Source organism: Rhincodon typus, chromosome 48, assembly GCF_021869965.1.
Source record: "Rhincodon typus isolate 14 chromosome 48, sRhiTyp1.1, whole genome shotgun sequence".
Taxonomy (NCBI): Eukaryota; Metazoa; Chordata; class Chondrichthyes; order Orectolobiformes; family Rhincodontidae; genus Rhincodon; species Rhincodon typus.
In genome coordinates, this window is record NC_063379.1 from 7,454,530 (window position 1) to 7,482,073 (window position 27,544).

Here is a 27,544-nt window from a genome sequence, read left to right on the forward strand (position 1 = left end):
AAGGAGAAGGTTGAAAGTTAGTTTGGAAACACAGCAAGTCAAAAGGAATCTTTTGAATATGTTGGACTACTTGTTTGAGACTCAGAATAAAATACTGGTTCGGATTACACTCGGTTCTGCAGAAATGCTTGTATTTTGTGGGTTGGTCCTGAAACCAGTTGACAGTGCAGTCCTGCCTCATCTTATTGGACTATGTGATACAATGAGAGAACTTGATTTGGAACTCCGCAGCGTTGATTGTGAAGGTCTTCGGTAGCTTATACCGAGAGTTCACAAATATCTGATGTTGAGGTATTTTTTTTCTTTATCTCTAACTGTTTAACATATTGTAGAACTGTCACACATTGAGCCATTTCTCCATGAGGAAACGAAACAAATAATTCACTTAATTCAGAGAAATAGATTCAAAACCAATTTGACTAATAAGGGAGGATCAGTTCTTCATTCAACGAGAACTGAAAATTTCAAATTTGTTCCTCTGAACAAATAGGATTTTACTGTTTGTATTGGATCATTCAGCATATGTCAGTAAATGGATCTGATAATTACACTGAAATTAATCATGGGCCAAATTTTAGTGTCTAGATCATCAAAGATATGATGCAACTCTATTGAAGTTCCAATGCGTGGACCTTCATAGGAATTGCCGGGGAAGTCTTAAAATGCCAATTCCTCAGCCACCCCAGCCGACTGTCCACTAATATCTCTGATTTTCATCTAGGATTGGAGGCTTTGGACAGTTTTTTCCTGGGTAGTTGTCCTGAAAATGTTAAGACCGGGTTAAACAGCAGCCCCTGATTATTACCGACCACCCCACCTCCACAAACAATCAGACTAAGACCCAATCCTCCGTGCCTGATCCAAAACAGCTCCTTTCCCAATCATTGAACCAGCCTCCTGGTCTAACTTTCCACTAAGCTGCTTGCTTTGCCACACCCATGTTCTCCTATCACCCTATTCACTCATCTGTTCAGAATCATTTAAAGGCTTAGCCTATAAACTTACCGTGTGACATCTAGTGCCACACAGAGGAGAGTGTCTGTCTTCTAACTTTGCTCCTGTTGGAGACTGCACTGCAAATTTCTAGGAAATCTGGGATTGAACATTCCTAGAAGAAATATGCAGCGGTGTTGACTTTGGAGAATATCGAGCACTGCAGTAAGCCAGTTGCCTTTGGAGTTGCTTGAAAGATTCAGCTCCATATTTCTTCCAGTCTGAAATCTGCCCAGCGAGGAGGATGCTCTTTGCTGTTATATTCACTGGATAAGCACCAATTACCTTTTATCAGAACATTCTAATCTCTTGCTGAAGCAGAGCATCAACCCTAAATATTCAGTAATAGGAACTCAAGAGCAGCCACAGGGTGGTGCTCTATAAGTGAGGGAGCTTAGCTTACCCTACAGAGTAGAATTAGTTTAGCTCACTGCATCACTGACAACAAATACGGGTGTAGCGGCTTCCTGGCTGCTAAAACACAGATTGCCAACTTGGTCAAACAGCAGGGGATGCTGGGTGCGTTGGCCAAGTGAAGCTCTGAAATCATAAAACCCACATACAAGATACAGTCCAAACACAGCAGCCAAGTGCTAATAACATTAGCATAATGTAAAAGGCAAGAGTTAGTCTGCACAGACACCCCCAACAACTTATCCAGTAAATAAAGGGCAGCCTAGACAGAAAGGCACCGGGTCCTGCTACACAAAGAAACTTGACAGCAGCATGCCATCTAAATGATTGACTCTTGTTTCAAACTATTGTGTGTCTCCCTGTTTGGTCACAACTACAGAAAGTTCCAGAAGACCATCTAAAAGTATAAATGCAGAGTTCACCTGCAGACTTCTCTCTTGGAAACTAACATAGATTCATAGATCATAAATCACCATAGAATCCCTGCAGTGTGGAAACAGGCCCTTTGGCTCAACAAGTCCACACCAATCCTCAGAACATCCCACCCAGACCCATCCCCCTAATCCATACATCCCTGAGCACTGTGGGCAATTCAGCATGGCCAATCTACCTACCCTGCACATCTTTGGACTGTGGGAGGAAACAGGAGCACTCAGAGGAAACCCACGCAGATATAGGGAGAATGTGCAAACTCCACACAGCCAGTCACCTGAGGGTGGAATCAAACCCAGGTTCCTGGCGTTTTGAGGCCGCAGCGCTAACCACTGAGGCACTGTGCCAAGACAATCTCTTGGAAGCCCTTTTGGAATCATCTGAGGCCTTCCGAGGGGACCAGCGTGGCAATAGGCAGAGACTAGCTGACCATCCAGAGAGAGAGAGAGGTTGGAGAAAGTTGTTTCGTGGACCCAGAGACAGAGCCACAGAGAGAGTGACTGTGTGAATATAGAAAAGACTCAGGAAGTATTGTAACCGTGAGTGGCCAAATAGGATTAGGGATAGTATGTTTAGTATTAAAAATTGTAGTATTTTTTTCCTAATAAAGTGCAAATGTTTTGCTTTGGTACTGGCTTGTGTTCATATTGATTTGACCGCTTTGGTATTGTGGGGCACCTGGGCAAACTCATTCATAGTATTCTGGTTGGAGTCGTCTTTAACGTGTTTAAAGAGGAACTGGACAATATTTGGCATCCCTGCTGAGAAGCTTCACTTTGAAGTGACTCTTAAGGTTCTTCGAACCCGAACTGCCAACCTATCTTGCACGTTCAGCCTGAGCTGGTTATTTAGAGGGCAGATACCTCACAGGAAGGTCAGGATATAAACTAAATGTTTGAGATGTTGGCACTGACTACAGTTGAGCCATAAACCGGGTACTTTGAATTGAAACATGCACAGTATGATCCAGGTGTCCTACAGGCAGAACGAGTAAAGTATGAGCTGGAAAAGAGTAATGGGGTATACAGGGACTGTGAGGAAGTCAGCCTAGAGAGGGACAAATGTTTGCCTCTTGAGTAGAAACCGTAGAGACACTTCAGAATCCTTGAACAAACCAAGGGAGCTTTTATTTTAACCCCCTATTGTCCCTGCCCCAGAGGTGTTTGATGGGGTCAGTGTGAGGGGAGCTTTATTTATTTTCAGAAAAGAAACTTTCCTCTGAATTTTAAACCTGTCCTGGGAGTGTTAAATCGGGATGGAGCTGAGGGGATTTAAATTTTAGTTTACTTTGAGTTTGAATGAGTAGAGGAAAGTTTACTCTGTATTTCAACCCCTCGCTGACCCTACCCCAAGGAGTGTTTGGTGGGGACAGAGTCGGGAAAGTCATTTTTTTTATTTTAACAGTTGCAGGAACTTTATTTTGAGTTTGAGAGTTGAGGGACCTTAATTTCCAAAGAATAGAGGAGACTTTACTTTTAAGAGAATTCCAGTAAAGAACCCAGCAACAATATGTAGAGCTAGATGAACACAGCAGGCCAAGCAGCATCAGAGGAGCAGGAAGGCTGACGTTTCGGGCCTAGACCCTTCTTCAGAAATGGTCTAGGCCCGAAACATCAGCCTTCCTGCTCCTCTGATGCTGCCTGGCCTGCTGTGTTCATCCAGCTCTACACCTTGTTATCTCAGATTCTACAGCATCTGCAGTTCCTACTATCTCCAGCAACAATATGCTTGCTAGCAAAATAGGACAAAGACGGGTGTCCCCTTGTCTAATATGGGAGGACAACTTCAGACAGTACCTTTTTAAAAACTGGCCCAGATGGAGAGAATTCTGCAGCAGCCTAGCCTGGCCCTGGACCATGGATTCCACAGTCCAAGACATATGGCAAGAAACACATAACCAATTAGGAAATAAGGCCACTGGGATAACCACAGCAATAGCAATAGCAATAGCATGTAGCCTAGAAGGCTCCTATAAGCGACCAGCTGAGATTAGATAGCTGTGGGAGCAATTAGAAATCACTGCCAATGAATTGGAAAACTTATAGTGAAAGAGCAAGACGGCAGAACACAGGAAAATCTGATGCATGTGCGACAGTTGCAGTCACATTTGGAAAGAACCCATTCTAGTGAGAGGAGTGCCATTGAGGACCAGAAGGCAGCCTCAGCATACGTTGACAAGCTGGAAGAACAGGGTAGGGAGCTCCAAGAAACCATACAGGTTGTCCAGGCCTGCAATACAGAGCTGTACACATTCAGGCGGATCATGGAGCATTCAAAGTGCCACAAAACAGAGTGCCTAGAGAACCAGATCTCCCCCCAGAATGGGATAATGTGTGCCTTTGGGGTTCTACCTCCCCATGGAGATAGCAAGATGCTCTGTACTGACCCACCCACTCCTAATCGGCCTCTGCCCCACAGATGGGAGCCTCCACCACTCTTTTCCTAGGTGGCTGTGCCTCCACCACCCACCCCCGATCCAGACAGTGTCTCATAGACCGATGCACAGCTAGCACCACAGCCCATGAGTCCTGTGGTCACCTGATGGTTGTACAACATATACCACACCTATTCCAGGCACCAAACTGGCAGGCATTGCCAAAAAAGTGACACTTTTTGAATCCACCTCAGACCCATGTACATTATGGAAACTACAGATACAAGGGGGAGCAAACCAAATTAATTACTATGTGCCTCAGTCCAGTGATCCATTCAGCTCTCCCTGAGGACCAACAGCTTGGGACGGGATCACTTAATGACATGAAAGCAGTGATCCTTACTGCTGTAGGGCAGGATAAGGCAGACCCCATAGAGGCTCTGAATAAGTGCCGACAACAAGGGGAACACCCCACCAGCTTTGCCCGAAGACTGTGGGTCCGATGTGTCCGTGTTTTCAGGGACATGACCCGTGTCTCTCTTACTGATGCACAATGGAAGAACTAGATCCACACCCTTGTCTCCCATGCCCCAGAAAGGGGGAGGGATGCATGTCTGCGATTCAATCCCTCTGAAATCTCCTGTCATGAGGCTTGGGTCCTCCGCAAATTATTTGCTGTATGGGAGAGGGGCTTAAGGACACAACAGCCATCCAGAAGGTCAGTCTACATAAGTGTGGTCCAGACCTATCGTTCCCCTTCTGCTTGGAGGAATGAAAGAAGGGACAGGAATATGTCAAGGAGTTCCAAACAGACTTCCCGTCTATACAAGTCCCCCACCCCTGGAAGAGGAGACTTGTCAGAAATGAACCCCAGAACAGGCTGTGGCTTATACAATGAGGATGACAGGGGCAACCCAGTAATGGCAATAGCTTTAAAGGTCCCCAGCCATGAGTCCACAAGCTGCCATCCACATATGGGGCATATTTGCTCTATTGTCCTTTTTGTTCTTATTTTTAAAAAAGGGGCCAGCAATGGGAGACAATTGGAACAATTTGATAATTTTAAAATGTAGTGTAGAACATGTCAAATTTTAGATGAAGATATTTACAGAAACTACCCTTGTTTTTTTAGAAAGTGGACTGGAGCGGCTACTCTAAGACAGTGATGCAATCCTTACAGAGCCTGTATTGTGTATTTGTAATGACTGTATCCAAAAGTGTAGTGAGTGCACAAAGGAAGACAATGTACCCAGGACACCTGTGGTACGACCCACCAGAAGTTGTGGTATGTATAGGTGGATGCCCTAGCGGTTAATACATGAATGAAAAGGGAACTCTTTAATGATTTGGCCACAGCATATGGGCAGGGGTGTCAAACAGTCAATACCCTTGATTTGGCTAATTTGGAAAATAAACTCAGGATCTTGATCCAACAAGTTAAACAAGCCCTAGAAGGACTAAATACAGACAATCAACAGAAGACCACAGGACAACTATGGAGAATCAGGCTAGCCACTGCTTAGTGACCACTGTTTAGTAGAGGGTCATGCCAAGATGACAAGCCAGATCATCCAGGGCAAAATCAGAGATGACGGTGAGCAGCAGAACCGCACCCGTGCAGATGATTGAACAGCTGAGGAAGGACCTCAGGCAGGCTAACCATGGGCAAGTTCCTTCATGGATCAATAACGTGTGCTGTATGATTCTTACTGTATGAAGAGGCCGAACATTTGTTCCAGGAGAGAGCCCACACTAACATCTCTAGCTGTCAGTTGTAGCAGCTCACTAAGGTGTGATATAATAACAACTGCAAGGACACTCTTGGTGAGGCGCTGGGCTTGATGCTAGGGATTCTAATTATCCCGAGTGATAAAGTTGAGTTGAGGACCTATGAAGTTGACTTGAGGACCTATGACCTATTGAGGACCAACTCCTATGAATTATAATAAAAAAGGTATTTGGATGGGTTACCATGACACCCTCCCAGACAGGGGAAATTGATAGGACCACTTTTAAGTAAATACGACTAAACAGGCCATATCAATGCGCCCCTAGCCTGTCATCCATGAATTCGGCTCCTCATATCTAGTTGCGGTCCTAATTGCAATCACCTTGATATACTGCAGGATACTGCCAGGTAAGGTTGCATGCTGGGAAAGACAGATATCCCGAGAGATTGCACGTTTAGTATTCTGGCTTGAAGGAGTTCCCACCTTCCTTTAGAGTGGCATGGTGGCTCAGTGGTTAGCACTGCTATCTCATAGCACCAGGGACCTGGGTTCAGTTCCAGCCTCAGGCCGCTGTCTGTGTGGAGTTTGCACATTCTCCCCATGTCTGCATGGGTTTCCTCCCACAGTCCAAAGATGTGCAGGTTAGGTGGATTGGCCATACTAAATGTTCAGGGATGTGTAGCTTAGGTGGGTTGTAGGGATATGGGTCTGGGCAGGATGCTCCAAAGGTTGGTGTGGACTTGTTGGGCTGAAGGGCCTTTTTCCACACTGTCAGGATTCTATGAATAATACTGTACATGCACACAGGGACTTTAAGGTAGATGGAACTCCTGGGGTTAGCACTATTGTCACTTCTATTTGTTCGGATTACTTAATCCTGTATGGATTGTCATGACAGTTTTCTTTTTTCTTCTGGGACATATAATAATATGATAAGCTTGACCAATGTGCATAATGGCTTCCACATGAATATGTAGGCTCCCCAACAACAAATATAACCAACTTGTAGAATTTAGGTTTGAACTTCATTTTCATAACCTTTTTTCCGTTCAGACAGAATGTAGCATCCTCCATCCAGAAAGACCTCATTGGATCTCTCTCCCACTACAACCCTCTGGTACCTCCCTCCAGACAGAAAGACACCGGGTCTTGCTACAAAAGAAACTTGACAGTAGCATGCCTTTTAAGTGATTGACTCTTATTTCAAACTATTAAGTGTACCTCCCTGATTGGTCAAAAATACAGAAAGTTCCAGAAGACCATCTAAAAGGTATAAAAACAGAGTTCACCTCCAGACGTCTCTCTTAGAACCTCCCTTGGAATCATCTGAGGACTTCTACCAGGAGGCAGAAACCAGCTGACCATCCAGAGAAAGAGGGAGAAAGAAGCTTTCCAGACCCAGATACAGAGCCACAAAGAGCGTGACTGTGTAAATTTACAAGAGACTCAGGAAGTATTGTAACAGTAAGCGGCCAAATAGGATTATGGATAGTATGTTTAGTATTAAAAATAATTGTAATTTTGATCCTAATAAAGTGGGAATGTTTTGCTTTGTTACCGGCTTTGATTTGACTGCTTTGGTATTGTGGGACACCTGGGCAAATTCATTTGTCCAATTTGTAACATTCTGGTCAGAGTTGTTTGCAGATTGTTTAAAGAGGAACTAGATAACACAGGTCACTAAAAGGAATCACTCGGAATTCCTGCTGCTACGTCAAAAAGTGTTGGAAGTGGATGCCTTGTTTGCAATCTCAGTCAATACTTTAATTAACTTGGAAGCCAAAATCATCTGGGATAAAGTTTCTGATCTAATAGCCTATGTGTGCAGAAATACATCAGCCAGGGTTCCTGAGTAAACCCAGAGCAATGAACCTAGGAACTCCCAGTAATCCACATGTTGTGTGTGAGTCTTTGCTGCAGGTAGATTTCCCAAAATTCCCCCAGCTAATGTAATAGAGAATCAAGTCAAAATACTCTATTTCCATATGAACTAATGCTGTGACATTTAAGAATTTCTTTTGCTACAAACATTCCTGAGACTTGGTCTAAAGCAGCTTGACTAAAACACAATTTAGTCTCTGCACATGCTCACTTTGTCCTCCAACCCAGGGGCTGGGACACAACATGGGGGAAGGAGTTGTGGACAGGTGGAGATATGGTGGGGCTTCTATATACAATGAGTGTGTAATGGAGGAATTACAGAAAAGGCAGTTCAGTGGCGATGAAGCTGCACAAGGGAGGGCAATTAGACAGGGGCCATGGAGGTGGGAAGTTCTAAATTTAGGAGATGCAAATTTTGTGGGGGTGGTGCAGAATTGGAGGGGGGTGCAGTTACAGAACTGAAAGACAAATTTGCAGCATCCTTGAGCACGGCTGAGGTTCCGGAGGACTGGAGAATTGCTAATGTTGTCCCCTTGTTTAAGAAGGGTAGCAAGGATAATCCAGGTAATTATAGACCGATGAGCCTGACGTCAGTGGTGGGAAAACTGCTGGAGAAGATAATGAGGGATAGGATCTATTTACATTTGGGAGAAAATGGGCTTATTAGTGATAGGCAGCATGGTTTTGTGCAGGGATGGTCATGTCTTACCAACTTGATAGAATTCTTTGAGGAAGTGACAACGTTGATAGATGAGGGAAGGGCTGTAGATGTCATATACATGGACTTTAGCAAGGCATTTGATAAGGTTCCCCATGGTAGGCTGATGGAGAAAGTGAAGTCACATGGGGTGTACTAGATAGATGAATAGAGAACTGGCTAGGCAACAGGAGACAGAGAATTGTAGTGGAAGGGAGTTTTTCAAAATGGAGAACTGTGACCAGTGGTGTTCCACAGGGATCCGTGTTGCGACGACTGTTGTTTGTGATATACATAAGTGATCTGGAGGAAAGTATAGGTGGTCTGATTAGCAAGTTTGCAGATGACACTAAGATTGGTGGAGTAGCAGATAGTGAAGGGGACTGTCGGAGAATGCAGCAGAATATAGATAGATTGGAGAGCTGGGTGGAGAAATGGCAGATGGAGTTCAATCCAGGCAAATGTGAGGTGATGCATTTTGGAGGATCCAATTCAAGAGCGAACTAAACAGTAAATGGAAAAGCCCTGGGGAAAATTGATGCACAGGGAGATCTGGGTGTTCAGGTCCATTGTACCCCTGAAGGTGGCAACGCAGCTCAATAGAGTGGTCAAGAAAGCATACAGCATGCTTTCATTCATCAGACGGGGTATTGAGTACAAGAGTTGGCAGGTCATGTTACAGTTGTATAGGACTTTGGTTCGACCACATTTGGAATACTGCGTACAGTTCTGGTCGCCACATTACCAAAAGGATATGGATGCTTTGGAGAGGGTGCTGAGGAGGTTCACCAGGATGTTGCCTGGTATGGAGGGCACTAGCTATGAAGAGAGGTTGAGTAGATTAGGATTATTTACATTAGAAAGACGGAGGTTGAGAGGGGACCTGATTGAGGTCTACAAGATCATGAGAGGTATGGACTGGGTGGATAGCAAGAAGCTTTTTCCCAGAGTGGGGAACTCAATTACTATGGGTCACGATTTCAAGGTGAGAGGGAAAAAGTTTAAGGGAGATATGCGTGGAATGTTCTTTACGCAGAGGGTGGTGGGTGCCTGGAACGCGTTGCCAGCAGAGGTGGTAGAGGTGGGCACGATAGCGTCATTTAAGATGTATCGAGACAGATACATGAATGGGCAGGGAGCAGAGGGATACAGATCCTTGTTAAATAGGTGACAGGTTTAGATAGAGGATCTGGATCGGCGCAGGCTTGGAAGGCCGAAGAGTCTGTTCCTGTGCTGTAATTTTCTTTGTTCTTTGAATACCGACGAAAAATATTCATGAAGGACCTCTCCTATGTCTTTAGGCTCCGTGCACAAATTCCCTTTACAATCGTTGATCGGCCCTACCCTTTCTCTGGTCATTCTCGTATTACCTCACATATGTGTAAAAAACCTTGGAGTTTTCCTTGATCCTATCTGCCAAGGTTTTCTCATGTCCCCTTCTCACTCTCATAAGCCCTTTCTTCAGCTCCTTCCTGGATAACTTGTATCCCTCTGGAACCTTTTCCGTTCCTTATTTCGTAAACCTTAAATAAGCATCCTCCTTCCTCTTAGCCAGTCGTTCGACCTCTGTTGAGAACCATGGCTCCCTCACTCGGCCGCATCTTCCCTGCCAGCTAGGGACAAACATATCGAGCACACGCCGCATGCATTCCTTAAACAATCTCCACATTTCAATCGTGTTTTTCCCTGACAGCATCCGTTCCCATTTTATGTTCCCCAGTTCTTGCCTAACAGAGAGAGAGAGAGAGAAAAGCAGAACAATCAGACCAGATACAAACAGGAGTCAAGGAAAGATTTGGCGAGACTAAAGAGGTGATACTCACCCTTCCGGTTGGTCCCAGCTCTCTTGATGGTCTCTCTCACTCCCTGTCTCCCATTTGGGACAGACCCTCCTCTAGGGGCTTGTATTCGGGGGGCTGGTTCAGGAAGGGGGTGAAGTTGAAGGGAAAAAACTGGGATTGAGATTCAAACACTACCCACACGTTCTCACACAGAAACACACATACTCACAGGGTCATTAGATCCAAAACTTTAACTCATGTTTCTTTGCGTGCATGTAGCTGTGTGTGTGTCGCTGTGTCTATCCCTCTATGTATTCATGTCTATTGTACGTTAATGCAACCGTGTGTATGTTCATGCGTATCTCTGTGCAATGGGGTCTCTATTGTTTTGTGGTTGAAGCATTGAAATGGGTTCAAACCCCTCTGTCTCTGTCTGTGCTTCTTGTGTTTAAGGTGATAATGTTGCTACTCTTATTGATGCGCATGTATGTGTGTCCACCCCTGCCTGTAATGGAAATCACTTTGTCCTGATGGAAGTTTGAATGAATTAAAATATGGTGAATTGAAGTCATTGTGTCTCTTTCTCTCTCTTTCTCTCTCTCTCTCTCTCTCTGTCCCTCTTGTGTTTAACGTGATACAATGCCACCCTCTGCAGGACTCGCCACATCACTGCAGAAGCAGAAGATTTCTTTTTCTGGAGATACCATCAAGTCTGAGAACCTCTCATGTTGCACATTTGTTTCATTCTTCAAAGAAGAATTTGGAGACAGAGCAGTTTTGCCCAATCCCTTGCAATGTTGTCCCCAAGATATGAGAAGGAGCTAAACATGCCCAGTGCTGTTCTCATCTCTCCACCTTTGAATCCTTTCTCACTTAGAATTTGTAAAAGTACAAAAACACTGTAGGCTGCAGAAAGCGCAAAAGAAAATGCACCCTGTCTGCTTGTAGAGGTGCCAGTGTTCAACTGGGGTGGACAAGGTCAGAAATCACACAACACCAGGTTATAGTCTAACAGATCTATTTGAAAACACAAACTTTCGGAGCATAGCCCCTTCGTCAGGTGCACTCGGAGGTCCCTGCAATATAATTGCAGTGGAAACATGCTATTTAATGTACATAACGTCAGGAATACTGTTCAAAGATAAATCATTTCCACATTGCAGAGAAAACACAACATTGCTCCACTTTACTCCCTTTCTGAAGAAGGATCCTGACCCGAAACGTCATCTTTCTTGCTCCTCTGATGCTGCCTGGCCTATTGTGTTCCTCCAGCTGCATACTGTGTTGGCTATTACTCCACACGAGCATGTTTCACACTGAGGGACTTCAGTCCAATTGCAACCCTCTCCACACTGGCCTTGTGTGTGTGTGTGTGTGTGTGTGTGTGTGTGTTGATGGTGCTGCCAGTTTGGATGGACTGTGAGTTGCTGCCCTCCCTCTCTGAATGAATCCTTGAGGTTTTTCACCTTCCAACATGCCTATGCAGTGGTGTGAGGAGGCCAGCAAAGGGTGGCATTGAATCACTTTCAACATAAGGGAGCTTCGTTGCACTATTTTGACTCATCACCCTGTAATAGGAAATGTCTGTTTGGGACTGCATTGAAGTCGCAGCCCATTGGAACTGGTTTGCTTGATGCTGAAAAATAGGGGTCCCAGTCCTTTGCTATCATTCAAAAGTTTTATTTATTCATAATGTGAGGAATTCGTGTAATGAGATATTTTACTGCGTTACTCAGCTTTGCTCTGAACCTAGACAATTTTGCTGCATAAATAAATGTTTGGTGGGTGGCTTCTGATAATGTCATCTAATTACCTGCCTCAATATCTCAATCAAAACAGCTTATAGTTGGCTGTTTGTGATATTAATATGAGGTCTGTTGAATTGTTACTGAGGAGTGAAACCATATATTTAATAGTGGAACATTTTCTGATGAACTATTCTACTTAATTTCATCAGAACCCTGCTAAGGATTTAATTTTGATGGAGACTTACAGAGGGTTCAAGCTGATTGGAAATTACATTTCCCTGAACAATTCGTTTGGATTGTGCTACGATGGGGAATCCGCAGGTTCCCAGCTCAACAGTCTACCTGCTCTGGGATAAGGACTCTCTGTCAGGAGTGTGATGGAATACTCCCCACTTGCTTGGATGGGTGTAGCTCCAACAAACACTTAAGAAGGTTGACACCATTCATGACAAAGCAGCCCACTTCATTAGCACCATATCCGCAAACATCCACTGCCTCCACCACCAATGTTCAGTAGCAGCAGCGTGTACCATCTCCAAGATGCACTGCAGAAATCCACCAAAAATCCTCACACAGCACTTTCCAAACCCACGCCACCTTCCATCTAGAAGGACAATAGCAACAGGTACATGGGAACACTACCATGTGCAAGTTCCCCTCCAAGCCACTCCCCATCCTGATTGTAAATATATCAGCATCCCTTCAGCTGGGTCAAAATCCTGGAATTCCCTCCCTAAGGGTATTATGGGTCTACCTACTGAACATGGACTGCAGCGGTTCAAGAAGGCAGCTCACGACTACCTTCTGAGGGGCAACTAGGGATGGGTAATAAATACTGACCCAGCTGGCCATGCCCATGTCCCACCAGTAAATAAAAACAAGTCATTTCATAGTCTGGAAACAATGAGATCCTCCTGTGCACTTCACTGAGTTTTATTTATTCGTAATGCAAAGAATTCATGTAACCAGGTATTACTGCATTACGGATCTTTGCTCTGAACCGAGACAATGTTGCTGCATAAGTAAATGTGTTTGTGCAACAACTTAGGATCTGAAGCATGAAACCAACTTTTCTGATGTGGTATAGAAAAGGTGAGTAAACATCAGTATTTATTCCTTGAATTAAATAGTATAAGAAATCTGTAACATTGATTAACCACAGAAGGATGAAAGCCCCAGATATGGTGAAAAGCAAAATCACAGACTTCCTTCTGCTTTCCATCTCTGGGTCTCTGCGATTTTCTCCTTTGCTCTCACCCTTCAGCCTCTTCCGGACTCGACTGGTCACTAAAATGTGTCTGACTGTCAGAGCATTGAGCAACAGAATTAAAGCAAATGGCAGTAAAGGGCTTAAAACCGTATCAAGCCAATCTATTACCACCCACTGAGTCTCAGTAAAATAGCTTGACTTTGTTTTACAGTAGAATGGCACATTGTTGAATACCATTAGAGGTTCATATTGAAAGTAGAAGGGAATGTTTTTCAAACAGAACAGGGTGCAGGTTGTTGCTAGAACCACAGATACAGTTTTCTCAGTGCAATATTTTGTCCTCAGCTTCTGACAACAAATGGTCACAAATCGGCCAAAGGAGAAAGTGACAGTGAACCAGACAGAGCAATCAATGGCTGCACGAGACACAACTCTAGCAATGCTACACACAGGAGTGATGTCCAGGAAAAACTGTGGGTAGTAATAAGAGCGAAATCTCCACAGAATAACCTCAGTGATAATGACCATCAGATCGGCAGCTGCCATAACCACCAGGTAGTGAGCTGTGCAAGGGGAAACACCGCATTTTCCTCAGGAAAGTATAACAATCACCAGCAAATTAACTATGGAAGACAAATGGGAAAAGACAAAGTGAATTACTGATCAGAAATTTCCCCTGCCTATTCCCAAGAACAACAATAGGGTTTTACCACCAAAACCTGGCACAGTGTGTGAGGGAAGTGTTTGAGGTTGGGCAAGTTTATATTTTAATATGTTCACCCCCACCTTAGATTGTCCTCCAGCTCTGTCACTCCAGAGATTATGAAGTTTGGACAGGAACACAGCTCATAGTCCCTCCCAGGAGAGAAGAAGGAATTCTATGCTTTTGTTTGGTTGCAAGGTATCAATTTGAATGACTGTAGTAAATTCTTACAGTTCTCAGCTCCAACTCTGGTAGGTACAGAACCCCATTAGAAACCTCACACCCAACTCAGTCATTGGAATGTCAATTGGACTGATGACAAACCAAACTGTCCCCTTCTGCTTCGATCAGGTCAGCCCCTACTCTTAGTATTGGACAAAATCCTGATCAGTGCTACAATAGGACCAAGAAACAGGTCATCAGAACCTGCAGAAGATTTCAAACAAGACTACTCCATGTGTCTTACACAAGTGCAGCATAACACAGCATGCAGGGCTCCCTTAGAGACAACGTGAGAGTGTTAGGACTCCTCTGTTATTTACACTCTAAATCTATGCACCTGTATATGACAAATGTCTTGAATTAAATGGGACAGGAGGGCCGTTTCTCAAGGTTTGAATCTCCTGATCAGAGACGACAAGGAGGAGAGAATTTCCAGAAGGGATGGTAGTTAGATGAAGTTTTACAAATCAAAACGGAGCACATATCCTTCAGTTCCTTTGCTTTACAAAAAAAAAATCTAACTCTGATTGAAAATTCACATCTGCTTCAGTATCCACAGCCATTTATGGCAGGGAGTTCCAAACGACTCTCATTCTTTGTGTGTCAAAGTGCTTCCTAACATCTCTCCTGAAAGCTCTGGACCTCATTCTCAGATTCTGCTCCCTGGTTCTAGAATCCCCAAACAATCGAAGTAGTAAATCTTTTCCTGTCTTTCCCTGTTAATATCTCGTATGACTTCACACAGATCATAACTTAATCTTTAAAATTCTTGTGCAAACAGGCCTCATTAGTATAACAAAAACAGAAATAGCTCAACAGGTCTGGCAGCATCTGTGGGAAAGAAAGCAGAGTTAATGTTTCAGGTCCAGTGAATGATCTTCAGAACTAACTTGCATGATCTCACCTCATACCTTAAAACTGTATGAAACCGGAACAGATGACTGGAGACTGAGATCAGAAAATGCTGCTGCAGCAGTAAAGCGGGGAGTCTCTGTCAGTGGAGAATTGTACTGAGAATGCTGCTTAGTAAACTGCTATCACTGTTCCAGTGTCTGGATAAGGCTGACCAGTCAGTGAGCTGGAGACACTGTTGTTAAAAAATAAAACCAGAGAGCAGATCATCAGCAGATTAAAACGTGTTCATTTATCATAATGCCATACCTGGGATGCCAATAAAAGCAAGGATGGTGTAGAACACCTTCTGCACTCGTTGAATTGGTCAATGCATTTTTCTGTGTGAGATGATATGCCCCTTCAGGTAGCTGACAAGCTTCTTGTTTGAAACTCTGAGCTGACACATTCCCAGAGACGTTGCGTTATGCTTTGTAGAAGCTCCTTGGGGAGATCGAGGTTGCAGCATTGCGCAGCTTTGTTGCTGTTTTTCAAGTTTCTGTCAATAAACAAACTGTTTACAAGTTTAATCCCAATTATGAAGGAGCATTGCTGCTCAGTACATCATAATGAAATAACAAAAACAGATTCTGTTATCTGCCAGCAATAATGATGTCCACCCAAACACTGTGAGCCCCATCCCGAGATCACAAATTATTTCAATCAATGCTGCATCAAGACAATTATTCCAAGTATGAAAATATATCTCAGAGCTGTCCTTCTGTATTCTGAGGCAGGGGCTGCCTCTTTAAACAGGAACATTTCACTCACTGATTGAAATGTGATTCTTCTCACACACTGAATGTGTGCATTGCTGCCGAAGTCAGCATTTATTCCCCATTCCCCCATTTCCCAGGATCTGGAGTCACATGAAGGACCAGGTTAGGGGAATATATGGCCTTTCCTGAGGGAAGGGGACTCAGTGAACAAGGTGGGCTTCTGACAATGGGTAAATCACTGACCACACTCTTATTGACACTATCCATCCAGATATATAACTGACCTGAATGTTATGATCACTCTCTATCCAGATACATCACTGATTTCACTTTTATTTTCACTTTCCACCAATATTCATCTCTAACCTCAATCTTATTGTCTCTGTCTATTCATGTAGAGCACAGACCTCACCCTTATTGTCTCTGTCCATCCAGATACATCACTGACCTCACTCTAGCATTGCAGCTACAGCAGCAAACCAGGAGGGCTGCTAGAATTTTGACATTTATACTCTATTCGTTTTTGAAATAAACGTAGGGAATTGTTGCTGCAAGTGTAGAAGGCGTTAGTGTGACCATAACTGGAGTATTGCAAACAATTTTGTCCCCTCACTTAAGAAGGGATATTATATTTTGGAGGCAATATAGAGGAGGTTCATGAGATAATTCCAGAGATGAAGGTAATGTCTAGTTCCTCCTTTAAACCAGTTCAATGACTCCAAGCAGAATGTTATGTATGAATTTGATCAGGTGTCACACAATACTTTAACTGTCAAATCACTCCAAACACAAGCCGATACCAATATAAATAGTCACTTCTTTTTTCAGAAAGATGTAACAATACCCTTTAATTGTACACATACTATCTCTAATCCTATTTGGCTCCTTCAGCTTACAATACTTCCCGAGTCTCTTGTACATTTGCAAGTCGTTTTCTCTCTGGGTCTGCGAAGCTGCTTTCTCTCTCTGGATGGTCAGTTGGTCTCTGCCTCTTGCCATGCTGGTCTCCTTGGAAGACCTCCAGAAGATTCAAGACATCAGTCTGCAGGCAAACACTGTTTTTGTTCCTTTTTGGATGATTTTCTGGAACTTACTTTTTACTGGTCTATCAGGAGAAACGGTTAATTGCTTGAAACATTGTCAATCATTTGGATGGCTTGCTATGGTTTGTTTGTGTAGCAGGACCTAGTACTTTCTGTCTGGGAGAGATAGTAGGTGTCTGATTTCTGAAGAAGGGTCTAGGCCCAAAACGTCAGCTTTCCTGTTCCTCTGATGCTGCTTAGCCTGCTGTGTTCATCCAGCTCTACACCTTGTTATCTCACTTTCTGTCTGGGGTCTCCTTTGTTTAGTGGATAAATTGTTGGGGATATGTCTGTCCAGGATAACTGTTGCCTTTTAATAATGCTACTATCATTACCACCTGGCTGTGTGACTGGTGTGTGGGTTTTGTGACTTGAGAATTTTACTTGGCCAATGTACCCAGCATCCCTTGTTGTTTAGCCAAGTTGACCATCTGAGTTTTAGCAGCTAGAGGCTGCTACATTTTCTCCCTTTAGATTGGGATAAAGCTTCTGCGAATGAGGTTCAAGCCTAATTGTGAAAGTTGGCTCTGTTTGTTGTCAGGAGAGCCTACTTGTTTATGCGACAGCCATTGTGTACGTATGATGGTTGGTCAAGCCTATGTCTGAAAGGTCATAGAGTCATAGAATCATACAGCATGGAAACCTACCCTTTGGTTCAACCATTCCATGACAAACATAATCCCAAACTAAACTCGGCCCACTTGCCTGTTCCTGGCCCATATCCCTCTAAACCTTTCCTCTTCTTGTACTTATCCAAATGTCTTCTAAGCATTGTAACTGTACCCATTTTGTTCTATTGTCTCAATTTTTCTCTTTAATTGTCTGAATTACCATTCATCTGAACCTTCCCAATTCTTTTAGTTTAAGCTCTATTCACCAGATCATTATTTGGTGAAGCCATTCAGCCCACTGTACCTTCACTGACTATCCAAGGAGCGTTACAACTTTGTAATTCACCTGTCTTTTCCCTATCGCCTTCCACATTGGTTCTATTTGAATAATCATCTAGTGTCTTCCAGAATGCCTCAAGTCGCTCTGCCCTACACACAATAATCCAGACCCAAACCACAGTGTGATAAAGTTGTTTTTTCTCATTACATTTGCTAAGTCTGTAAATCACTTTAAAATCGGTGCTTTCTCATTCTCAATCCTTTTACAAGTGGGAACAGTTTCTCCCTATCGACTTTGTCCAGACCTCTCATGATTTTGAAAACTACTATCCAGATTTCCAGTTGGCTGTCTTCTCTCAAGAGAATAGTCCCAACCTTTCCAAACTAGCCTCACAACTGAGGTTCCTCTTCCCTGCAATCATTCTTGTTAATCACTCTCTGCTAGGTGTTCACATCCTCCTTATACGTGCTGCCAGAACTGTACACATAACTCCAGCTGAGGACTAACCAGTGCCTTGAATAAGTTCAGTATAATCTCCTTGCTTATGTATTTTATGCCCCCTTTAATATAGCCCAGGATGTAGAATGCATTATTAACAACTCTCTCAAACTGTCCTGCTGCCTTCAATAATCTATGCACATATAAACACACCTGGGTCCTTCTGCTCCTACACCCTCTTAAGTATTGTACCGTATATTGTCTGTCCATAATCTTCCGACTAATAATGTATCACCACACAGTTCTAAAGTCTTAGTTATTGGCAATGCAACAAAAACAAAAAAAAAAAAAATGGTGAACAGTTGTTTTTTAAACTGGAGTTAAATATACAATGGTGTTACCCAGGGGTCAATGTTCAAACCTCTGCTCTTTTTGATATGCATTAGTTATCCCGACTTGAATATGCAGGGAACAATTTCAAAATTTGTATATGGCATAAAACTCAAATGCGTAGAAACCAATGAGAATGATTTGGAAATATACTGCCATTCCTTCACTGTCACTGGGTTGATACCCTGGAAATCACTCCCAAGGGCACTGTGGGTCAACCCACAGCACGTATACTACAGTGGTTCAAGAAAGCAGCTCACCACCACCTTCTCAAGGAGAACCAAGGACAGGCAATAAATGCTGGCCTCCCAGCAATGCCCAAGACCCACAAGCAAATAAAACATAAACAGGCCCGAGGACAGCAGATTGATAAAGTGGGTAATCGCAAAGTGACTGAAATTAAGAGAGGCTTGAAAAAACAAATTTTAGTCAGAAAAATGAGGAGCCATGACAAAGTGAATGGCCCAGGATTTTAGAAGGGTGGGGGCGGGGCGCAGGATAAGGATGAGTGGTGTTATGTGCACAAACCTTCTGAAGACGAGAAGGCCAAACGCATAATAAGATCTATGGTTTATTAATGAGGCATAGAGTTAAAACAAAAGTTATTCTAAATCTCCAAAAATCACAGGTTAGGCCCTACCTAGAGTATTGTGCACAATTCTAGGTATCAGACTTTAAAGAAGGTATCGAGGAGGTTTATTGGAATCCCTACCTCAGTCAGAAGTTCTGGGTTTAAGTCCCACCTGTCCCAGACATGTGTCCTATCATACATGAACAGGTTGATTTAAAAATCTAGGAGAGATGGTGGCCTCATGGTAATGTCTCTGGAATGATACTCTAAACACCCAAGCTAATACTTTATGGACAAATCCCACAATGGCAACAGGTCAAATCTATGTTAAATAACTAAGATCTGGAATTGAAAACTGGTCCCAGTAGTGTTGACCATGAAACCATCAGTTCAATAATATATTGTTGTATAGTGTTAATGTCCCTACCTCTGTGCCAGAGGGTCCTAGCTCAAGGCCCATCTGCTCCAGAAGTATGTCATAACAAGCCTGAACAGACTGACTAAAAATATCTCAATTTTGGGCTCTGTGAACAGATTTCGATCAAAAAGATATTTAAGAGAATTATTCAAATCATGAAGTTGTCACACACCCAATTGTTATTTAGCATTCTCCACCAATGAAAATTCTGTTCCTAATTTTGTGTCTATCATGGTTAGCTACTCTTGTTTTGTCATGTTATGATTTCTTGCAATTAGAGTCAGAGTCATATAGCACAGAAACAGATCTTTTGATCCAACCCATCATGCCGACCAAGTTTCCCAAACTAAACAAGTCCAACTTGCCTGCATTTGGCCCATATCCCTCAAAACCTTTCCTAATCAATTATTTAATTAATGCACAAAATAATGTCATAGCTGTTGGAACACACTATGCAAGCATCAGCATTGCTTCATAGCCAAAATCTCCATAAAAAGTACTAGCTTATTTTTTATATATATTTTAATAAAATTCACCATGATTAGAATATTTTTGTTAGAACTATTGCAACATGACTACTGGTTGCTCAGTTAGTACAAAATCAGATCACAAAGGGGCTCCAGTGGCATAGCAGTCCAGAAGATCTGGATTACCTTGCTTTCTTGGTCCTGCATTTACACCTGCCAGAAGTGCGCGTATGACTCGGTTCTGACATCCAAACACCGAAGTCAGGAACTGCTGAACGTGCCCATTAGACTGTCTGTCAACATTTCAGGTTTACACCTGGTTCAGTACAAGGCCAGCAAGTCTATGAAGTTCTCCATTCAGTTAAGCACCTGAACATTTTATAAACGTAGCCGTCATTTCGTTAGGAAAACGAAGACAGCCATAACGCTAATCAAATTTACACATCCGCAACAAACCTTCAGTCATTTTTTACCGAATAAGATCAAAAATATTATTTTGTTCTGGTAGCTACGAATTACAACCCATAGTTTCTGAAATATAATAGCGGTCAGCCATTAGCTAACCTTTTCTTTCCCTTTATAACTTATTCAGATACGCACGCAAATCATTATTGTGACTCACAATTACTTGAAAAGGAATCTCCGCTGAAGCCCACGTCTAACAATGATCCCGTATACAACAGTTTTCCAATATTCAGATGCTCTGGACACATGCAAACATTAAGGCACTCACAATTGTACGAAGATGGAGATAATGTTCTTAAGTCAGATATATCACTGTTCTCGAATATAAATAATTTCGAGCGGATCAAAAAGACCTAAGCAAAAGTTACAGAAACATGAAGTGACGGGACAAACTAGTTTTCTCAGTCAAACCTAGATGTGGGTTTATTAGTCCCACCAGATCGAAATCCCAAAAGACACCCGGAGAAATCAAAGTAATTTCCCGACAGAAGAATCACAGAGCAACACGAAGTCTCAGTCAGACATTGATAGAGATCAGAACGTCACATTTCACCCCCTGAACGGATCTCAGAAGAGCTGCCAGGCGCATTCAGGATCAGGGAGAGAATGTTAGACTGGGGGAGCCGGGCCGGGGGGCGGAGGTACTATCTGGGGTGGGGGTGGGGTCAGTATCTGGGGGAGGGTGCAGGGAGGACTTTCTGGGTGAGGAGTCAGTGTGCGGGTGCGGGGGGGAATTCAGTGTCTGGGGGAGGGTGCCAGCGGAGACTGGGGAAGGGTGCGGGAGTGTCAGTGTCTTAGGAAGGGTATGGGAGAGTCAGTGGCTGAGGGAGGGTGCGGAGGGGAGAGTCAGTGTCTGGGGGAGCAGTCAGTGTCTGCGGGAGGAGGAGAGTCTGTCAGGGAGTGTTAAAGGGGGGTTAATGGTCGGTGGGGGGGACGAGAGAATTGTGTTCAGTTCTGGTTGCTTCATTATAGGAAGGATGTGGAAGCTTTAGAAAGGGTGCAGAGGAAATCTACCAGGATGCTGCCTGCCCTGGAGGGCAGGTCTTATGAGGAAAGGTTGAGGGAGCTAGGGCTTTTTTTCATTGGAGCGAAGAAGGATGAGAGGTGACTTGATAGAGGTTTACAAGATGATGAGAGGTATAGATAATCTGAGTGGATAGGGAGAGATTTTTTCCCAGGGCGGAAATGACTATTATGAGGGGGCATAAATTTAAAGTGATTGGAGGAAGGTATAGGGGAGATGTCAGAGGTAGGTTCTTCACACAGAGAGTGGTGGGCATGTGGAATGCGCTGCCAGCAGTGGTAGTGGAGTCAGATACTTAAAAGACTTTTAAGCGACTCTTGGATGGGCACATGGAGGATAGTGAAACGTAGGGTATGCAGGGTAGATTGGTCTTGGTAGGATAATAGGTCAGCACAACATCATGGGCCTAAGGGCCTGTACTGTGCTGTACTGTTCTATGTTCTATGATTTGGTGTTTACTATTGAATAAATTGTTGCAGAGTTTATTTACAGCTTCAATCAACTGGTTACAGCAATTGAATCTGTTATCAGAAAACACCTGAAAGTGGACAATGAGCTAGAAATGTTGCGATAATCAGCTGATTTTAATCTTTACCCAACATGAAGACTTCAATGTGTTGACGATATTTTCCCTTGGATCATTAATACTAACCAGCCACTCTGTATTCTGGGCATCTCATTGTAAATCAACACACGGTGCTAGCAATACAGTAGTACATATGAACAAGGAGAAGCAGTAAGACATCTGGTCCTTCAAACAGTGCCACCATTTAGTAAGATCATGCCTGAGTCATTCTCAGGTTGTCAAGCTGTGTCCAGAAGGATCAGTGCTTGGGCCCCTGCTTTTCACAATGATTTGGATGTGGGGACAGATTGTAATATTTCCAAATTTGCAGATGACATAAAACTTAGTGGTATTGCAAGTATTGAGGAGGGTACAAAGAGGCTTCAATAGGACTTGGGGTGAGTGTGTAGACAAGAGCCTGGTAGGTGGAATATAATGTGGTTAAGTATACAGTCATCCCTTTTGGTTACAGGTTTGATGCTGCAGAGCATTTCATAAAGAGTAAGTGTTGAGGTCCTAAAGGACTTAGATATTCCTGCTCACAAGTCACTAAATGTTAGCGTGCAAGTGCAGAAACAATTCAGAAGGCAAATCATATGTCAGCTGTTGAGCATGCCAGTCTTGCTTTCTTTGTATAGGTGACACCTCGCCTGGAGTACTGTGTGCATTTCTGGTCCTCTGACCTAAGGAAGGTCATACTTTTCCCAGAGAGAATACAGGGGGTTTCACTAAACTGATTGCTGGGTTGGTGGGACCTTCAATAAATGAGAGATTGAGGAGACTGGAACTGTTTTCTCTGGAGATTAGAAGAATGAGCAACATTCTCAGAAAGTTACAATCGTCTGAAATGGAATAGACAGAATAGATGCAGAAAGAATCAACCTGCTACGAGATACAAGTCATGAATATGATAAATAATTTCCAACCTGCTTGGATGAGCAACACTTAAAATGTCTGACATTTGACATGTCATATCAGGATCCTATTTTGCATCCCATCCACTCCATTCAAAATTCCATCCCTTCACCACACACACACCCAATGGCAGCAGTGTGTGCCATCAAAAAGAATTACTGCAATGACTCCTTAGATAGCACCTTCCAAACCTGCAACCTCTATCATCATGAAGGACAAGGGCATCAGATACATGGAACCACCTGCAAGATCCTCTCCAAGTCGCACACCATGAAAACTTGGAACGAGATTGCTGTCCCTTCACTGTTGCTCCATCAATTAGTGCCTGGTGATCAGAAGCAGTCCTCATCAAGCAACCGCTTTCTTTAGAAGCCAAGAAAGTGGAGAAACACCAAGAGGAAGAGCTACCCAACACTTGAACAGAAGACTGTTACCACATAGTGCACAGATCAATACACTCTACATCACATGCATGTTTATTCTCAGAGATCAGTAAATTACTCTCAACTGGCACAGATCATACATTTTCCTTCTCTGTGCATCACAAAAAGCTAACTTACAATGAGTGATGAGTTCTCAATCACTTACTCTGAGACTCCTGAACTTTCCTTTCACCCACCGCTCTCATTCCAATTCCTATGCTCCAATATGTCTCCGATCTCAACCTCCTATCAGTGAACATAGACAACTGCACCTCCTCCACAACAACATTCAACACTGAAGCCCCCCCGCCTCCCCTGGCAAAGATATATCCTCAGCCACCTACTGTACTCCCTGTACACCCGTGACTGTGTTGCTAAACTTCAAACAAATGCCATTTACATGTTTGCTGACAACACCACTGTGATAGGAGATATATCAAACAATGAGTGAGAATGCAGAAAGGAGATAGAAGGCTTGGTGACATGGTGCAACGATAACAACCTCTTGCTGAATGTCAGTAATACTAAAGAACTGATCATTGACTTTAGAAAGAAAGGAGAACAAGCCCCCATCTACATCAACTGAGGTTGAGGGGGTTGGGAGCATCAAGTTCCTAGGAATGACAATAACCAGCAAGCTATCCTGGACTTCCCACATAGATGCAACCGTCAAGGTGGCACAACAATGCCTCTTCTTCCTCAAGTGGCTTAGGAAATTTGGCATGTCCATAAGTACTCTCATCAACTTTTATCGATGCACCACAGAAAGTGTACTGTCTGGGCGCATAAGGGCCTGGTATGGCAACTGCTGTGCCCAAGACCATAAGAACGTACCATAAGAAGGCTGGTATGTACAGCCTCAATCATGGAATCTAACCTCCTATCCATTGACTCCATTTTCTGTCTCATTGCCACAGAAAGACTGTGAACATCAAAGACCCATCTCAACCTGGTAATGCTCTCCTACATGTCTTCCGTCAGGCAGAAGATACAGAAGCTTGAATGCCCACCAGAAGGTTCAAGCACACTTCTTCCCTATCATTATTAGACTGATGAACAGACCCTCTAACTTCAAATAATGCTGATCTTGCCTAGCGCACATCCTGTGTGGTATAAGCTGTATGCCTTACTCTGTCCAAGTTTTTTTTCTCACCCAGTGATCTGCATGTCCTTGCTTACTATGATCTGCCTGTACTTCTCGCAAACAAAGCTTTTCACTGTAGTTAGGTACACATGACAATAAATTACCACAAATGAATTGAGTTGCCCTCCTTCTCTCCAGTGACTCAAAAAGCCCACTCCACCATATCGACAGTTGCCCCACAGAGGGCTAGTGTCTGTACATGAGGAATCACACTCAGCCACTCACTGCCTTACAGTCTACCCCTCCCCCTGCCCCTGTCCCTGCTTGGCAAATCTCAGCTTCTTCGTGTCACTTACCCAGCTGGCGTCTTGGCCCTTACAATATTCCACCACAGTCACCTCTCGTGCCCTGTAGCCTCAACCACTGCCACTCCTAGTATCCAGACCTCAGGCTGAATGAAGGTAGGGAGGGAGAGGTTGATGCTTTTCCACTCCGAGACCTTTTCTCTCCAACATTTGCTGCTGCCAGGCTCATGGGCGAGAAGCTGCTTTGAGTGGAGGAGTATCTCCTTGCAGAATCTTTCACATGTATTTGGAATGACTGTCACAGGCTGTTGAGGACACCTTGGGAATGGACAGGACGATTAATTGTGCCACTTGACCTCAGGTCTAAGTTACTAGAGATCAGGGTCTCTACTTCTGGGCCAGAAGGCTCATCTTCCGGTCTCACCTAAGAACGCGATGGCTGCAAAGGTGTGTTATAACATTTTCAAACCGGTTCAGAAAAAAAAAGACATCTTGGCAAGGCCTCATTCTGGCCATTGGGCCACCTGATGGACAAGCCTGTTCTAAATAGTCACTTTCTTTCTTCATTATTCTCAGCCTCGAGCCTCTTTCCTCTTTCTATGTCACATTCTTGCTTGAGTTCAGGAGTCTTTTTTCCAGGACAGAAATGATATTTCAAAGGATCCTATGAAAATACCTGCATCCATTTGCACTGTTATTGAAGATATCATATTTTCTCTCCTGTTCAAATCTTCAGCCATGCCAGTGTTACACCCTTCCAAATGAAGATGTTCTGTAATAAAAAAAAAGGAGGATTTTTGAAAACATTGAGTTACCTGTTAAACCTTCCTCCATGTCAATGCAACTATTATTAGCTGTAGAATTGAACATTTCCCACACATTACAATTAACACACCATATCAGATGTGACAAAGATGTTGAAATCCAATGAGTCATGTTCCCCTGCCCAGGTCACACGCTGTCTGAACTCAGAGTCATACAGCACAGAAACAGATCCATTTTATCCATTTCAACTAGGTTTCTCAAACTGAAGTCGTCCCAGTTGCCAGCATTTGGACCATACCCCTCTAATCTTTCCTATCCATGTCCCAGTCCAAATGTCTTTTAAATGTTCTAATTGTACCCACTTCCAATGCTTTCTCCAGCGTCCTATGTGAAAAAGATCCCTCTCACATCCCTTTTAAATTTTTCCCCACTCACCTTAAACCTATGCATCTTCTTTTGGGCTCCCCTATCCTTGGAAAAAGACCTTGGCTATCACTTTGCCCATGCCTCTCATGATTTTATAAACCTCTAAAAATTTGCCCTTCAGCCTCCAATGTTCCAGACCCAGCCAATACAGTTTCTCCTTTTCACTTAAACCTTCTAGTCTCTGTGATATCTTAGTAAATCTTTTTGCACCCTTCCAATTTAATAACATCCTTCCTATCGTACGGTGACTAAAATTGTATGCAGTACTCCGCATGTGGCCTTACCATTGTCTTGTCCAGCTGTAACATAAAGTCCCAACTGCTGTACTCAATGCTCTGAACAATGAAGGCAAGCATGCCAATTGCTTTCTTCGCTAGCCAGTTGACCACTTTCAACAAACTATGTACCTGCACCCCAATTCCCAGGTTGCTACCATTAACCATGTTAATATTTGTTCTTTTCTGTTTTAAGTGAGACAGGCAGTACCACTGTGCTGCAATAGTGCCACTGCAATTAAGTGACAGACACTAAACTGCACGATGCATCTGATGGAAGTTGGCTCCCGGGCCACATATTGTCTGATCATAGAACACAAAACAGTACAGCACAGTTAAAGGTGCTTTGGCCCATAATTTTGTGCTGAACATGACGCCAAATTGAACTAATCCCTTCTGCCTGCCCTTGGTACATATCCATCCACTCCTTGCATATTCATGTATTTATCTAACCGTCCCTTAAACGCTCCTATCATACCTGCCTCCACCACTACCCCTGACAATGCATTCCAGACTTTGTGTAAAAAGCCTTGCCCCTCACATCTTCTTAAATGCACACCCCTCCTAGTATTATGCACATCAACTCTGGGAAAATTATTCTCACTGTCCACCCTATCCGTGCATCTCAATTTTATTGACTTCTATCAAGTCTCCCCTCAGCTTCCGCTGCTCCAGAGAAAACCTTATAGCTCAAACCTTCTAATCCAGGCAGCATCCTGGTAAACCTCTTCTGCACCCTTTCCAAAGGGTGGAGTCAGAGATAGACCAGGTGAAAGTGAGGGCAGGGTGAAAATTGGAGGCGAAATTGATGAAGTTTTCCAATTACAGATGAGAGAGGGAAGCAGCACCGATGATACCTTCTTCTAATGTGGTGACCAAAACTGAAAGCAATACTGTAACAGAGGAACACTAGCTACTTGCCAGTCCTCCGGGACCTCTCCAGTGGCTAGCGAGGATACAAAGGATACAAATCCTCTCTCTGAACTGACTGCACTCCATACACTCAGATCTAACCCTGACTTTGTCATTAAGCCTGCCGATAAGGGTAGTGCTGTTGTAGTCTGGTGCACTGACCTCTACCTTGCAGAGGCTGAGCGCCAGCTCTCAGATACCTCCTCCTACCTTCCTCTGGGCCGTGACCCCACCATGGCACATCGGGCCATTGTATCCACTACGGTTACTGATCTCATTTCATCCGGTGATCTCCCTGCCTCCGCTTCCAAGGTTATGGTCCCCCAACCACGCA

General features: G+C 43.6%; 1 pseudogene; it reads right to left on the reverse strand.

Moving 5' to 3' along the window:
* The window catches only part of LOC125488027, a 297,359-nt pseudogene that overhangs the window by 93,104 nt on the left and 176,711 nt on the right, over positions 1-27,544 (reverse strand).